This window comes from Lycium ferocissimum, chromosome 1 (genome assembly GCF_029784015.1).
Source record: "Lycium ferocissimum isolate CSIRO_LF1 chromosome 1, AGI_CSIRO_Lferr_CH_V1, whole genome shotgun sequence".
Classification (NCBI taxonomy): domain Eukaryota; kingdom Viridiplantae; phylum Streptophyta; class Magnoliopsida; order Solanales; family Solanaceae; genus Lycium; species Lycium ferocissimum.
In genome coordinates, this window is record NC_081342.1 from 36,613,018 (window position 1) to 36,628,107 (window position 15,090).

The window sequence follows — 15,090 nt, forward strand, 5'->3', positions numbered from 1 at the left end:
ACCACATTGGTCGATCGTTATTCGTGTGTTCGCTGTGGCGGGAAATGTACCGCTATGGCAATGTCGCTATAACGGAACATGGCCCGCCATGGCGGTGGTCAGTTTCTCTGTAGTCCGCTATAGCGGGTAGTTGGCCGCTATAGCGAGACCGCCGCAGCGGTGAAATGGTCGTCGCAGATGTCGATGGAAAACAGTAACCCCATTTTTAAACACTTTGTTCCGAATTCGTTATTCACAAAACTCCAACACAGTTCCCCACAAGCACCTAGGGCGAAATTCCAAGCTAGGGCAAGAATATTCTTGAGAAGTAAGTCTCACCCATTCCCTTCAATCATTACGTCATTTTCTTCATGATTATCACCCTTTTTATGGGTCTTCAATGGTGAATCAGTAATAAAAACCCTAGAACCTAATAAACCTTCTAAAATTGATAGGTTATGATTATTATCATTTATTTATCATCTAATTGCTTGGATTAACTCCTCTTATTCAAGAATTGAACCATTAGAGTCATAAGGTAAGTGAATTGAGACTTAGGGTCTCATAAAGATGGTATCTTGACCATGGAAACTGCTTGTAATTGATGTGATTGATTGACTATTGTTATAAATTGATGGTTAGTGGTTTCTAAAGCCATTGTTAGGTTGTTTTACACCTAGATGTCATCCACCTATTGTAATGGGGTTAAAGGGAAGGTTTTTCTTGAATTGATTTTATGACTAAAGTAAGTGTGACTCATTGATCATTTTAATTTCTAGACTTTGAGCGTTTCGAAGCTTTAAGGAAGGGAAAAGCTGTAGCGGAGTTATTTGCATTATTCCAGCTCTACGTTTGAGGTAGGTTATAGTCTACTTGAGTTAGACTTTGATTAATTGGTTGTATGTGTTGTAACTTCGATAGGAGAAAGCATATCTAGTCTTCATTCATGATGTGTTTGTGTGATTGAACTCCTATGTGCTATTGGCTGAGTGACCGTGTGGGCTTCGTGCCACTATTCATAGTGTTGATTTTACAGTTGATATTGTTGTGATGAGAAGTTAATATGATCTTCTCAGTGTAACTGTGATGCAAAATGATGATTTGAGCATTGATAACAAGAGGGCAAGAAATATTATTATTTATAGATGTATGAAAAGGCACAGTTGACCGAAATGAGTACATGACCTAGATTATGGGCTCGTGGTCTGAGGTTCGTTCCAAAAATGAATGGCACTTGATATGGATTGCATCCGAGGTTCTTTTTGGAGTGGAGGTTTTATGCTCGGGTCCGATGAGTATCCGTAACGAGTGGTACATGGACACCATGGATCCCCTACAGGTCATGACTACTAAGCAATGACATCAATTAGCATGTATGTACAGCGAGTATATGGGCATTGTTGGTAGATTTGTTCCCATTTGTTGTTTCTACTGATCGATTTTTAATATCTTTGGTGACTTAATTTGTAATATCCTTGGTTGACTTATCGTTGAAGTATTGATTTCGTGTTGTTGGCTGACTTGTCTATTTTATAGCTTTTATGATATATGCATAACACTAATCTTAGTCGGCCTATGATGCTTACCGGTACATAGTGTTTTTACTGATACTACATTGTTGTATTCTTTTTAGTGCAGATTGTGATCTAGAGACTGCTACCCGTCCTCACATCTAGCATGAGGTCATTGCTGATAGATTTTAGGGTGAGCTTCTATCCATGCCAGGCCACCCAAAGATCTTTTTTATGATGTCTATTTCTACTCCAGACATTGTGGTTATTGTTTGACAGATTTCATTCCTTAGACATGTTTTAGATTACAGTCCTTGTAGGGTGACTTTCGGATTTTGGAATTTGTAATAGTTAGGACTTCCGCATTTACTCCATTGTTTTATGGCGTGGCTTATTTCGATTTTCTTGTGCTTGAATGGGTAATAACTGATTGAATTGGGCAATATAAAAATGGACTTGGATGAATAGATGACTAACGTGTTGGTTCACCCACTAGGAGTTAGTGTAGGTGCCAGTCATGGCGGGTTGAGTCGTGACAATCCACCTCTCGAACTCTGGGACCCACCTCTACCAACCTGGGATCCGCATCTAGAAACCTGAGAACCACTGCGGCCTGACTAAGCACCGCCCCTCTTAGAAGCACCACCTCGACTACATGACGATGTCGGAGTCCTCTGGGGCTAATGATCCTGCCTGGATTGGGGACACTTCCTAGCAATGTGACCAATACCTCTACACATAAAGCAGCTCTTGGAGGGCAGAGACTGATAAACTGAAGATGAGGACCCGACTGGAACAACCGTGTCTACTGATCGAGAAGCTCTCAGCCTAGGTGGCTCACTGGAGGAAGCCTAGATGCAAGGTCTGGAAGACGTCTCTGGCTCAAAATCTGCACTCACAAAAAGAGTGCAGCAAGTGTAGGTCAGTACAAACAACACGTACTGGTAGGTATCATAGGCCGACTAAGATTAGTATCATGCATACACACATACAATCAATGGAATAGGCAGACAGGCACAACAAACATGAATCACAATAAATATCCTCAAATAATCTTCTTTCAGAATCAATCACCAATTATCAACAATGAAACACCAATACTTAAGCCGAAAGTAAAATAATAAACAATGAAGTTTCCAGCTCTGTCACATATCTGTACACACATGCTATATGGTTTTTTTTCCCCAAATAGCCATGACCTGCAGGGGACCCATGGTGTCCATGTACCACTCGTTCCAAAATGAACCTCGGACCACAAGCTCATAACTAGGCTACATCGTCACCCCCTGTCAAATGTGCCGTAAGAGATGTATATGTTCCATCTCAATCATCATCAATAAATGTCTCATAATCACATCACAAGAATATCTCAATACACTTTTCAAGTCAACACCAATGAAGTATAAGCAAATAACACAAGCCACAATAAGACTCATAAATAATCTGCTCAATAATAATATAATATGTAGCTATCTCAATTCATCTCTGAAGGGTATATATGAACACCTCCCTTTCAACAGTCTCAAGAATACAATTCAAGGTTATTAACCTCAACGACGGAGAATCACTTCACACAATTTAATTATACAACTAACAGCGATCACCAAACTCGAAGTCCGAAGACCTAGACATGCTTTCTCCCATCAATTCTATGACATATACAATCAACTAATCAAAGTCTAACTCAAGTAAACCGTAACCTACGTCAAAGCAGATTTGAGCAATGGAATCACTTCGCAACAGCCTTTCCCTTTCGCAATGTCTCAGAACATTAAAAGTCTAGAAATCATAATACTAAGTAATGGAGTATTAACTCAATTTATGGGCTCTATAATCAGTTCAACCCTACAAATCTTGTTTTAGCCAAAGTTCCCTTTTTTATTGGAACCCTGGGTCTCACAAACAATTTCCATCATTGAATATCCAATTCTCATGATTTGAAGTGATAATCTCTACTCTTAGATGGTTAAACAACATTAAACAACAATAAACAATAATCCATTAATATTCTAGGGTTTTCTTGGTATTTTTGTTCTACCCTTCAATTCCTATTAAGGGTCTTTGATTGAAACAAGAATCTAATATGAGCATTAAGCGAAGAAAGTTCGTGATCAAGGCTTACCTTTGATGGAGAACAGTGCCCTAGCCTTAGAAAGTCGTCTCTATGCTCTTGGGAGCTGTTTTGGGGATTATGAGAAGTGTGGGCATGAAACAACCACTTAAACTCGTCATTAAATTTAAGTAGCCTTCGTTGCAGCGACCACGGTTTCGGTACAACGGACTCGTTGCAGCGAACATGCTCTTTGCTGCAACGAACCCTGGGAAAATCCAACCCTTCATTGCAGGGAACCACTCACTCGCTGCAACGAAGGATCATCGTTGCAGCGAGGCCTTTTTGACCATTGAGCACGAAATTTCACAACTTTTTATACTTAGTCTCTCAAAATCATTCTAAGGCCCTATGAACACAAGCCAACAATAAACCAAGTTAAAACACATCACATAATAACTTATAGGTCACAAATCACAATATACAACTAGACGAAATTATTTAGGTCCGCTCATTTCTTACCTCGGGAAAGTACTAGCAAGGGTAGAATGGTTAAAACACGGATAACAACAAAGCGGGTTGTTAAATCAGATACCAATTTTACAACTATTCATCCCCGAACTGACAGAAGGGAAGGAAACAAGGGAAAAGGTACTTGACTTAGCGAAAAGATGGGGTTACTTATTATGCATATGTGACTCGTTCTCCCAAGTGACTTCCTCAACAGGACGATTCTTCCACTGGACCTTAACTGTCGCGATTTCTTTCGACCTCAACTTACGCACCTCCCTATCTAATATAGCAAAGGCTCTTCCTCATAGGACAAATTCTTATCTAACAAAAAATAATCCCAACGAATGATATAGGACCCACCACCGTGATACCTTTTTAGGATAGAGACATGAAACACCGGATGAACATTGGACAAACCTGGGGGTAAAGCTAACTCATATGCTACCTCCCCCATACGATTGAGAATCTCAAACGGGCCAATATATCTAGGACAAAGCTTACCTTTCTTTCCCAAATCTCATCATACCCTTCATGGGTAAGACTTTCAACAACACTTGTTCCCCTACCATAAACTCAAGATCCCAGACCTTTCGATCCGCATACTCCTTCTTCCTATTCTGAGCTGCTAAGGGCTTTTTCTTGAATCACCTTGGCTTTATCTAGAGACTCTCTCAACATATTAGTACCCCAAGTTCTTACCTTGAATGCATCGAACCACCCAATAGGTGATCTACACTTCCTCCCATAAACTGCCTCAAACGAAGCCAAATCAATACTCGAATGATAACTATTATTATAAGGAATTTCGCTAATGGTAAAAACTAGTCCCAATGACCACCGAAATCAATCACACACGCACGAAGAATGTCCTTAAGAACCTGAATAGTCTGCTCGGATTGACCGTCTGTCTGGGGGTAGAAAACTGTACTAAGGTCCAACTTAGTACCCAATTCCAAATGCAAATGCTTCCAAAGCCGAGACGTAAATGTCGTGCCCCTATCGGATATGATGGAAATAGGAACCCCATTCAGTCTAACAATATCACGAATGTAGATCTTGGCTAAATTCTTGGCAATATAAGTAAGCTAGACTGGAATGAAATGTGCAGACTTAGTAAACCGATCGACAATGACCCACATGGAATCAAACTTACCCAAGGTCTTTGGAATACCTACCAAAAAATCCATAGCTATCCTCTCCCACTTCCATTCAGGAATGGACATCCTTTGACGAGTACCACTGGGTCTTTGGTGCTCGTACTTAACCTGCTAACAATTGAAACACTTGAAAACATAATCAGCTATATCACGCTTCATCTTAGCCCACCAATAATGCTGTCTTAGATCACGGTACATCTTCATGGCACCAGGATGAATGGAATATCTAGAACTGTGGGGCTCCTCTAAAATCGTCTGAATAAAATTATCAATTCAAGGAACGCACACGCGCCCCTTAATTCTCAACATACCCTCTTCATTAATCACGGCCTACTTGGCCTCACCAGTCATTACCTTGTCCTGAATTTTGTATAAACCCGGATCGTCACATTGTTTTGCCTTAATCTGATCTAGAAGAGATGACCTCGCCTCAATAAAAGCCAAAACTCTGCCAGAACCGGATAAATCAAGTCTCACCAAACTGTTAGCCAAAGTCTAAACCTCCCTGTCCAATAGACGCTCTGAAATGATCAAACGAGCTAAGCTGCCCATACTAGCTGGCTTCCTACTCAAGGGATCCGCCACTACGTTTGCCTTGCCAGGATGATATAAAATAGTAATATCATAATCCTTTAACAACTCCATCAACCTCCACTGCCTAAAATTTAAATCCCGCTGAGTAAACACGTGCTGCAAGGCATGATGACCAGTGAATATTTCACAATGGAAACCGTAAAGATAGTGCCTCCAAATCTTCAATGCAAACACCACTGCTGCCAACTCTAAGTGATGAGTAGGATAATTCTTTTCATGAATATTCAATTGCCTAGAAGCATAGGCAATAACTCTCTTATCCTGCATTAACACAAAGACCCAAACCCGAATGGGAAGCGTCACAATAAACCACAAAATCCTTACCCTTCACGGCCAAAGCAAGAATCGGTACTGTAGTCAACAAAATCTTGAGATTTTGAAAGCTTTCTTCACACTCATTGGATCACTGAAAAGGTATCTCGTTCTGAGTCAAACGGGTCAAGTGTGAAGCAATGGAAGCAAACCCCTTCACGAACCGACGGTAGTAACTAGCCAAACTCACGAAGCCGCAAATTTCGTCACCGCCGTAAGCCTAGCCCAATCTCCGACGGCCTTCAATATTTTTTGGGATCAACCATAATCCCCTCTTTCGAAACCACATGCCCCCCCCCCCCCCCCCCCCCCCCCCCAGGACACCGAATCAAGCCAAAATTCACACTTAGGGAATTTAGCATACAACTCCCTATCCCTCAACAATCTAAGGACAACTCTAAGATGTTTTTAACGATCTTCCCAACTCTTCGAATAAATCAATATATCATCAATGAATACAATAACGAAAGAATCTAAGAATGGCTTAAAAATTTGGTTCATCAAATCCATAAAAGCAGCAGGGGCATTAGTGAGCCCGAAAGACATAACAAGAAACTCATAATGGCCGTATCTAGTCCGGAAGACAGATATCCTCAGCCTGAATCTTTAACTGATGGTAGCCCGATCTCAAGTCAATTTTAGAGAACACACATGCTCCCTGAAGCTGGTCAAACAGATCATCAATGCGAGGAATAGGATATTTATTCCAAATGGTGACTTTATTTAACTGGCAGTAATCAATGCACATCCGCATAGTTTCATCCTTTTTTTTAACAAAAGCATAGGAGATAATTTTGGTCAAACAGATCATCAATTTTAGAGAACACACATGCTCCCTCTCAACGAGTTTCTTAGCACGAACATAGGAGATAATTTTGTTTGGGGAGGAATTAAGGTTTCCTTTCCACTCAAGTCTAGGTATTCCAGGCATAGATAAAGTGTAGTTTTAGCGTGACAGTCTAGAATCTCATGGTAGGGAGCTAGCCAACTCATACCCATAATAACATCAAAATCTACCATGTCTAAAATTATTAAGTCTACCCAGGTACCATAACCCATAATTGTAACAGTGCAAGATTTAAACACTTTATCTACAGCTACAAAATCTCCGACCGGAGTAGACACAAGAATAGGAGTATTAAGAAAGTCACAAGTCGTATCAAAACTCCTAGAAAAGTAAGTAGACACGAACGAAAATGTAGAGCCCGGATCAAATAGTGCGGAAGCCTACCGGCGATAGACTGAGATAGTGCCTCTGATAATTGCATCTGAGACTCGACCTCTGGCCTGCCTGGCATAGCATAGCAATGGGCAACCCACCACTAGCCTGAGAACCTCCACGACCCCCCTAAACTGTCTGAGAACCACCCCTACCAGACTGATATCCACCTCTGCCGGACTGATAATAGCCTCTGTTAGGCTGAGCGCCGCCTCTACCTATCGTGTAACCACCTCGCCCAGTCTAAACGCGATTCTCACTAGAAGATCCCCTCCTCTAGCCCGAGCAATTGGATACCTGGGAGTGTGAAACTGACCACTTTGGCTACCTTGTCTGAGTCTAGGACAAAACCTCTTGATGTGCCCCTGCTCGCCACACTCAAATCAGGCACAATCAAGAGTAGGCCTCTGAACTGACACCAAAGAAGCTGAAAAACTTCCCTGATCTGGAACTCGGGACTGAGAGCCCCCTGCCTGGCTGATAAAGTACTGAACGACTTTAGATGAGCCTTCAACCTAAGTTGGCATAGTCTGCTTAACCTGACTACCCGAGTAACTTTGGGATCCCTGTCCCTGAGAAAATGTACCACTGAAATTACCACCCTTTCGGGCCTTCTTGTTTGCATATTTGTTGTAGCCATCCTGATGGACACCCTCAACAGTCTTTATCAACAGTCTTCACGTGATCCACAACCTCTTGAAAAAAATAACCTCTGGTCACCAGCTGACGATCTAACAACTGAAGGGCAGTATTTAACCCCTTCACAAAATGCCTAACCCTCTCCTCCTCAGTAGGCAAAAGCTGGAGAGCATAACGAGCCAAAGAGTGAAATCGGGACTCGTAAGCAGCGACAGAAGAGCTACCCTGCTCAATATTACTGAACTCATCACGCCTCCTGTCCCTCAAGGTACGAGGAACATACTTCTCAAGAAAAATATGGTAGAACTGAATCTAAGTCAACGGAAGCAAATTCAGCACGTCCTACACTCTATAAACGCCGTCCACCATAGCTTGGCATCCCCCATGAGCTGAAAAGTCAAAAAATCTACCCAATTCATCTCAACTGCCCCCATCTTATGGAGCCTCTCGTGGCAATCAGTAATGAACTCATAGGCATCCTCCGCCTCAGCACCATAGAACTCTGGAGGCTTCATCTTAGTGAACCTCCAAAACAAATCATGCTCGTCACCTATCATCACAGGTCCTCCCATAGGCTTAGGAAATAACTTAGGTCCTGGGGCCTCATCCAAACATGGAGCCACAACTGTGGCATGCTGTGCCCTTGGCACCTGAACCGGAGCCTAAGCCGGACCACCTGCTCTCGCACCCTGATTACCTGCTGCTGCTGGTAACACACCTGCCTCTGCTAAGCCATTCAATAGGTTCAGCACTCGGACCATAACATCTGACAGCACTGGAGTAGCAATAATATCTGGCTGAGCTGGTGCTGCTGCAAACTCTGCCGCCTCATCGGGAATTACCTGAGGCTCAGGGGACTCAGCGCGTTGCTGACCAGCCACAGGAGCCTCGCCCGTGGTAAGTGCTGCGGCACCCCGACCCCTATCTCTGCCATGACCCCTAGCCTAGCCTCCTCCTCCACGAGCCGCTGCCCCAGCGGCTTGACCTCCCCCGTGAGCTGCAGCCCCAGCGGTCGGTGCGGGTACCTCGTTAGCTGCTGCTGCCGTACGAGTCCTCACCATCTGTGAGATAATAGAAAGAAAAGTCAGATACTAATTTGAATCTTCCAGATACCAATTGGAATCAAGTAGCACGAAAGAAAGAAAGAAATTGAAGTTTCCTAGTGTCCCATAGCCTCCTGAAGATAAGTACAGATGTCTCCATATCGATTCGCAAGACTCTACTAGACATGTCCTTGTACGAGGAGATCAACGAGCCTAAAGCTCTGATGCCAACTTTGTCACATCCCCAACAGATGTGAGTGGCACCTACACTAGTCCTAAAGTGGGCGAACCAATCCCTTAACGCATTATCAAGCCAATTTCAATTATTTAAACCAATTACAAAACATTTCTCACGAATAATGGAATAAAATATCTGACAATAAAATAAATAAATCGCAAGTGCAGAAATCTAGCCATTACATCCCCAAAATATGAAAGTCACTGTACAAGGACTCTAACCAACAATGTCTAAAGAGAAGAGATACTGTCTAAAAATAAATATAATGTCTAGGATGAAAGATAGATATCTGAAATAAAGAAATATCTTCAAGCGGCATGGCACGCATGGATGCCCACCCTGTGATCTTGGTAACGAATAACCTCAACTAGATGTGAGGTCTGGAAGACGTCTCCGGCTTAAAATCTGCACTCACATAAAAAGTGCAGCAAGTGTAGGTCAGTAAAAACAACACGTACTAGTATGTATCATAGGCTGACTAAGATTAGTATCATGTGTCACATACAATCAATGGAATAGGCAAAAAGGCACAACAAACATGAATCACAATAAATATCCTCAAATAATCCTCTTTCAGAATCAATTACGAATTATCAACAATGAAACACCAGTACTCAAGCCGAAAGTAAAACAATAAACAATGAAGTTTTCAACTCTGTCACATATCTGAAAACACATGCTAAATGGTATTGTTTTCCCCAAATAGCCATGACTTGCAGGGGACCCATGATGTCTATGTACCACTCGTTTCGGAACGAACCTCGGACCATGAGCTCATAACTAGGCTATATCGTCACCCCCTATCAAATGTGCCGTAAGAGATATATATGTTCCATCTCAATCATCATCAATAAATGCCTCATAAGTACATCACAAGAATAGCTCAAAACACGTGTCAAGTGAACACCAATGAAGTATAAGCAAAAAATACAAGCCACAATAAGACTCACAAATAATCTTGCTCAATAATTATATAATATGTAGCTATCTCAATTCATCTCTGGAGGGTATATATGAACACCTCCCTTTCAACAGTCTCAAGAATACAATTCAATTTTATCAACCTCAACAACGGAGAATCGCTTCGCACAATTTAATCATACAACTAACAATAATCACCAAACTCCAAGTTCGAAGACCTAGACATGCTTTCTCCCATAAATTCTACGACATATACAATCAACTAATCAAAGTCTAACTCAAGTAAATCGTAACCTACCTCAAAACAGATATGAGCAATGGAATCACTTCGCAACAACCTTTCCCTTTCGCAATGCCTCACAACGTTTAAAGCCTAGAAATTATAATACTAAGTAAGTAATGGAGTATTAACTCAATTTATGGGTTCTATAATCAATTCAACCCTACAAATTTGGTTTTAGCAAAAGTTCCCATTTTTATTGGAACCCTAGGTCTCACAAATAATTTCCATCATTGAATATCCAATTCTCATGCTTTGAAGTGATAATCTCTAGTGTTAGATGGTTAAACAACATTAAACATGTTACACCTCGAAAAATTTTCCGTTAATGCACAGTGAATAGGCTAATGAGGAGTACGAAGTATACGATGTGTCCATAAGTAAGAACTATCATTTGATGATTCCAAATAAGATTTGAAAGCCATGCGACTTAAGGAAAGAAAGATGACAAGGAAAGCGGGTTATAAGTTGAGTGTGTTGGGCAAACTACGAGTATTGAACTAATGATGCTTTAAGGATGTTTTGGAGAAGAGTTATAACGTCCCTTAGATTGCTAATGAAGTGATAAACAAGTGTTAAGAAGGTTCCATAAGGATTGGAGATCAAACGAAACGACGGGAACAACTTTGGTGAAGCAGTGAGTTCCACGACCACTTCCACGGCCCATATAATATTCCACGGACCGTGGATGGGTCCGTGGAACTGCCAGCAGAGGAGGTGGCTGGCTGGTCATGAACCACGACCAGTTCCACGGCCAGCACTTGGTTCCACGGACCGTGGAACAGTCCGTGGAACTCCCGACGGGCTGAAATGTTCCAAGTTTATAAATGTGTTCCCACTTCATTTATTTCATTCCATACATTTCTCCATCTCTCTCAAAGCCTATAGAACTTTCCATACACTTCAACCACATGAAATCAAGTGAAAATTGTGATCAACTTCATCAAACCAACAAGAATCAAGTGTATGAAACCTCACTAAAGTCATCTAAACTAAGGAATTCAAGAAATGGTGAAATAGGGTTTTGGTGGAAAAGGGTGTATCATCATCCAAGGCTTGTTCTTCCATCATCTAAGGTATGTTTTATGGTATTTTCATGATGTTAGAAGTATTGTGAAGTTGAGACACTTGAGTGGTACAAAAATATAAGAAATGGGTCATAAATGTGACAATAGTGTTGTTGATGAATAGAAGTTTGGTCTGAGCTGTGAATATTGATATGTTGAGACTATGAATACTTTATAAATGACATTTAGAACATGGAATGAGCATCATATGTGAAAGAACGTGATAATGGACCTTGGTCATGAATATGGGGAAATGGAGTGAAATTGTGAAATGCGAATAATGTAAACGAATGACGATTGTTGTTATGATATTGTGGTTGCTGTTATGAATGTTGGGAGGTGACACGGAATATGGCGGAAAGTAGTATAAACAAAGGAAACGCTGCCCAATTTTCTTTAGCTTTAGTAAGTACATTCTTATGATTTCCTAGCTAATGCCTGTACGGATTTCATTGAAGGTATAAACGAGTTCATTAAAGGAGAACGAGCAAGCGACAGAATAGTTAAGTGACAAAGGTGTGTGAGGCTATTCCTTTCTTTCTAAGGCATGAATCTTACGGTATGAATTTCCTCCTTCTTTATGAATTTCCTATCTTTTAGAGAACTATGAGTCCTTGTTCATGAATAGCCATACGAGATAAGAAATATGCTACGAGTATGATAATGATAATGATAAGCTTGAGTTTAAGAGATGCTATAGTCTATGGTATGATGTTCCTATAAAGCTAATGAAGCTATCCATAGTTCATTGATGTTGATTATGGTATACACTCACCTTATGTGATAATTCTTTCAAGGTGAAGTGGAATGTCCATGAATGCTCCATAATGCAATCGGGGGTTCACGACCTTACGTCACCCCGATAACGTGTAACCGTCCATGAGTCCCATGCATGCATTATGATGAATAATAATAGTAAGTATACGGTATATGTTATGAAGTTCACGTCAGGGAAATGATATTATTTTTATTAGATTGTCCTTAATGTAAATACATGCTTTATGGAAAGTCATGATAAGCTTATGAGATGTATGTGATGATAAGAGACATACCGAGCCTCGTTATGGCCGGGTACGAAAGGTAAAAATGTGATACGGTCGAGCCCCTACGTGGCCGAATACGGATATTGTCGAGCCCCACGTGGCCGAATACGGATACTGTCAAGCCACTACGTGGCCGAATACGGATACTGTCGAGCCACAACGTGGCCGAATACGGATACTGTCGAGCCACTACGTGGCCGAATACGGATACTGTTGAGCCACCACGTGGCCAAATACGAATATTGTTCAGATGTGTATTGTTATATCCCGTATTTTGTACGTCGGGATATTCCGAGCCAAGTGTGAAAAGTTAAGAATAAGACTATTTTCCGACTTTGTTAATACATAAGTGGCTTATGAATTTTGTTGGATGGAAACATTAAGGAAAATTTAGGACCAAAAATGAATTATGGGAAGTTGGAAATTTCATGAAAATTACCGTAAGTGGCCGGCCACATGTGATGTGGGCCATAGGCCACTTGTTTTAATTATATAAGTATGTGGAGGATGACTAATTAAGTCATATTTATTCTCTCCACCTTAGAAAGTTCAAGAGATTTGGAGAAAGAGCAAGAGAACTCATTCGGCCATAGCCATGGCCGAACAAGCTCCAAGAAAATTTGATCAAGAAAAATTTGTTTCTTTTAGCTTTCATACCAATTGGAAGGCCCTCGTTAACGTGGAGTAGTTGTTGGAACAAGAAAACCGTTCGTTGTTGCAATTCGTCAACTCTAGCCGAGGGAGAAGTAAGTGGAAGGTAAGACTTAATTCTCTTTACATGTCCTATAGGTGGTTGTGCATGGTTTGTGCATGTTGTGGTATGCGAAAATGGATAAAAATCATGAAATTCATGCATGTTGATGTTGGCCGTGTAGGAGGCTGTTTTTGGTAGGTTATGGCGAGTTGATTTTACGTAGTATTTTGGTTGTGGTTGTCATGAATTATGTGATGAGAATGAAGGTATTGAATGGTTTAAGTTGAAGTTGTGATTGTTGTGAGTTTGGCCGTGTATATGTAGTGTTATATAGGGATGAAGAAGTAATTTTATTTAGTATGTTTGAGATGTTGTGTTGTGGATTATGTGATGAAAATGAAAGTTTAATGGTTCAAAGCGAAGTTATAGTTGTTCGCGGCTTGTTATGGAATTTTATATAGTTTATTGAATTTATAGAAGTAATGGATTATTAATGTAGTTCATGAATTCGGAAGAAAAGAAATGTGTTGTTGATGTTTTCTTGAACTTAGGAGGTTTTGGGTATTGTGGTATGTTGGATGGGATGTTTTGAATAATGCGTGGATTGTTTGAAGCATTCGTGAATATTGATCAAATGATTTCGGATTAGTACTTGAACATGTGATCGTCGGTGTTGGTTTGGATATATATAGTTGAATTGAATATAAATGAATGTCGTCGAATTATGTAGAAAGGAGTTATTAATGTTAGAATATGTTTGGAATTGCTTATTGATATGGTTGATGTGGTTGTTGGTATTGTTGTTGAATATTTGGCCAAGTTGAATTCTCGGGGTTGATGAATTTATAGGGGAAGTGCTGGCCAAATTTCTGTAGATAAAATGATGGTTTGGAATTGAACTCTCCGATGCTTATGGCTAATGTCCGATGCCTATTGATGTGGTTGTAGATCTCGAGAGGCCAAGACTTAAGTCCTGATTAGCGTAGGAAGCGGCCAAGGTATGTGAAGCTTACCCTTTCTTTCTTTTGGCATGTCCTAGTGATAAGTAGGCTATGACACGAGCCTCGAGATAACTCCATTCTTGCGATCCGAGTATGTCTACGATTCTTATACACTCCTTGACCTCCACCCTCTTAATGGAGTCGAGCCATGGTCTTTATGTCTTTTGTATGATTGGATTCAATGTTGCATGATGAATTTTGTTCTTAAAAGATCCTATGTCTAAAAATGGCCGTAACTTTCGTAGACAGAACCGGATCGCCTCGATATGCTCGTAGGAGGTTCTATAGCGTATTATGACTATAATGTCCATAGGCGGGCTCGGTTTGGTTGGATACTTGTCCGTGGGCCCGCGAGACTCTCCTTTGTATAGTTCTGAGGACTTTTGGAAAGAACTTAAAATGACTATCACCCCGACCCCCGAGTATGATCACTTACTTATCTGTAATGAGGATTTGTATGTATATGATTTTGATACGTAACTATGATGGCTAAAGTTCTATTTAATATGTTCCCGAGAAACATTCGGGAGAAATTGGATTTGACTATGACTATTGGCTTGGTTTTTAAATGATAGTCTATTTTGATTGTTCTATGGAATCTGTGTAAATGTATGAAATTGCATATAGATCCCACGATTCTGCTCGTGCACATTATTGTTAATTCCTTCGCCGAGTCCCGGGCCGGTTGTTATCGTGCGCACAATCCGAAGTATGATGAGTTTCCGAAGTATGATGAGTTTCTGATATGATATGATATGATATGTTTCCGAAGTATGATGTGTCCGGTACGCCGAGCCCCTCTTGGCCGGGTACCGTGTATATATGATAT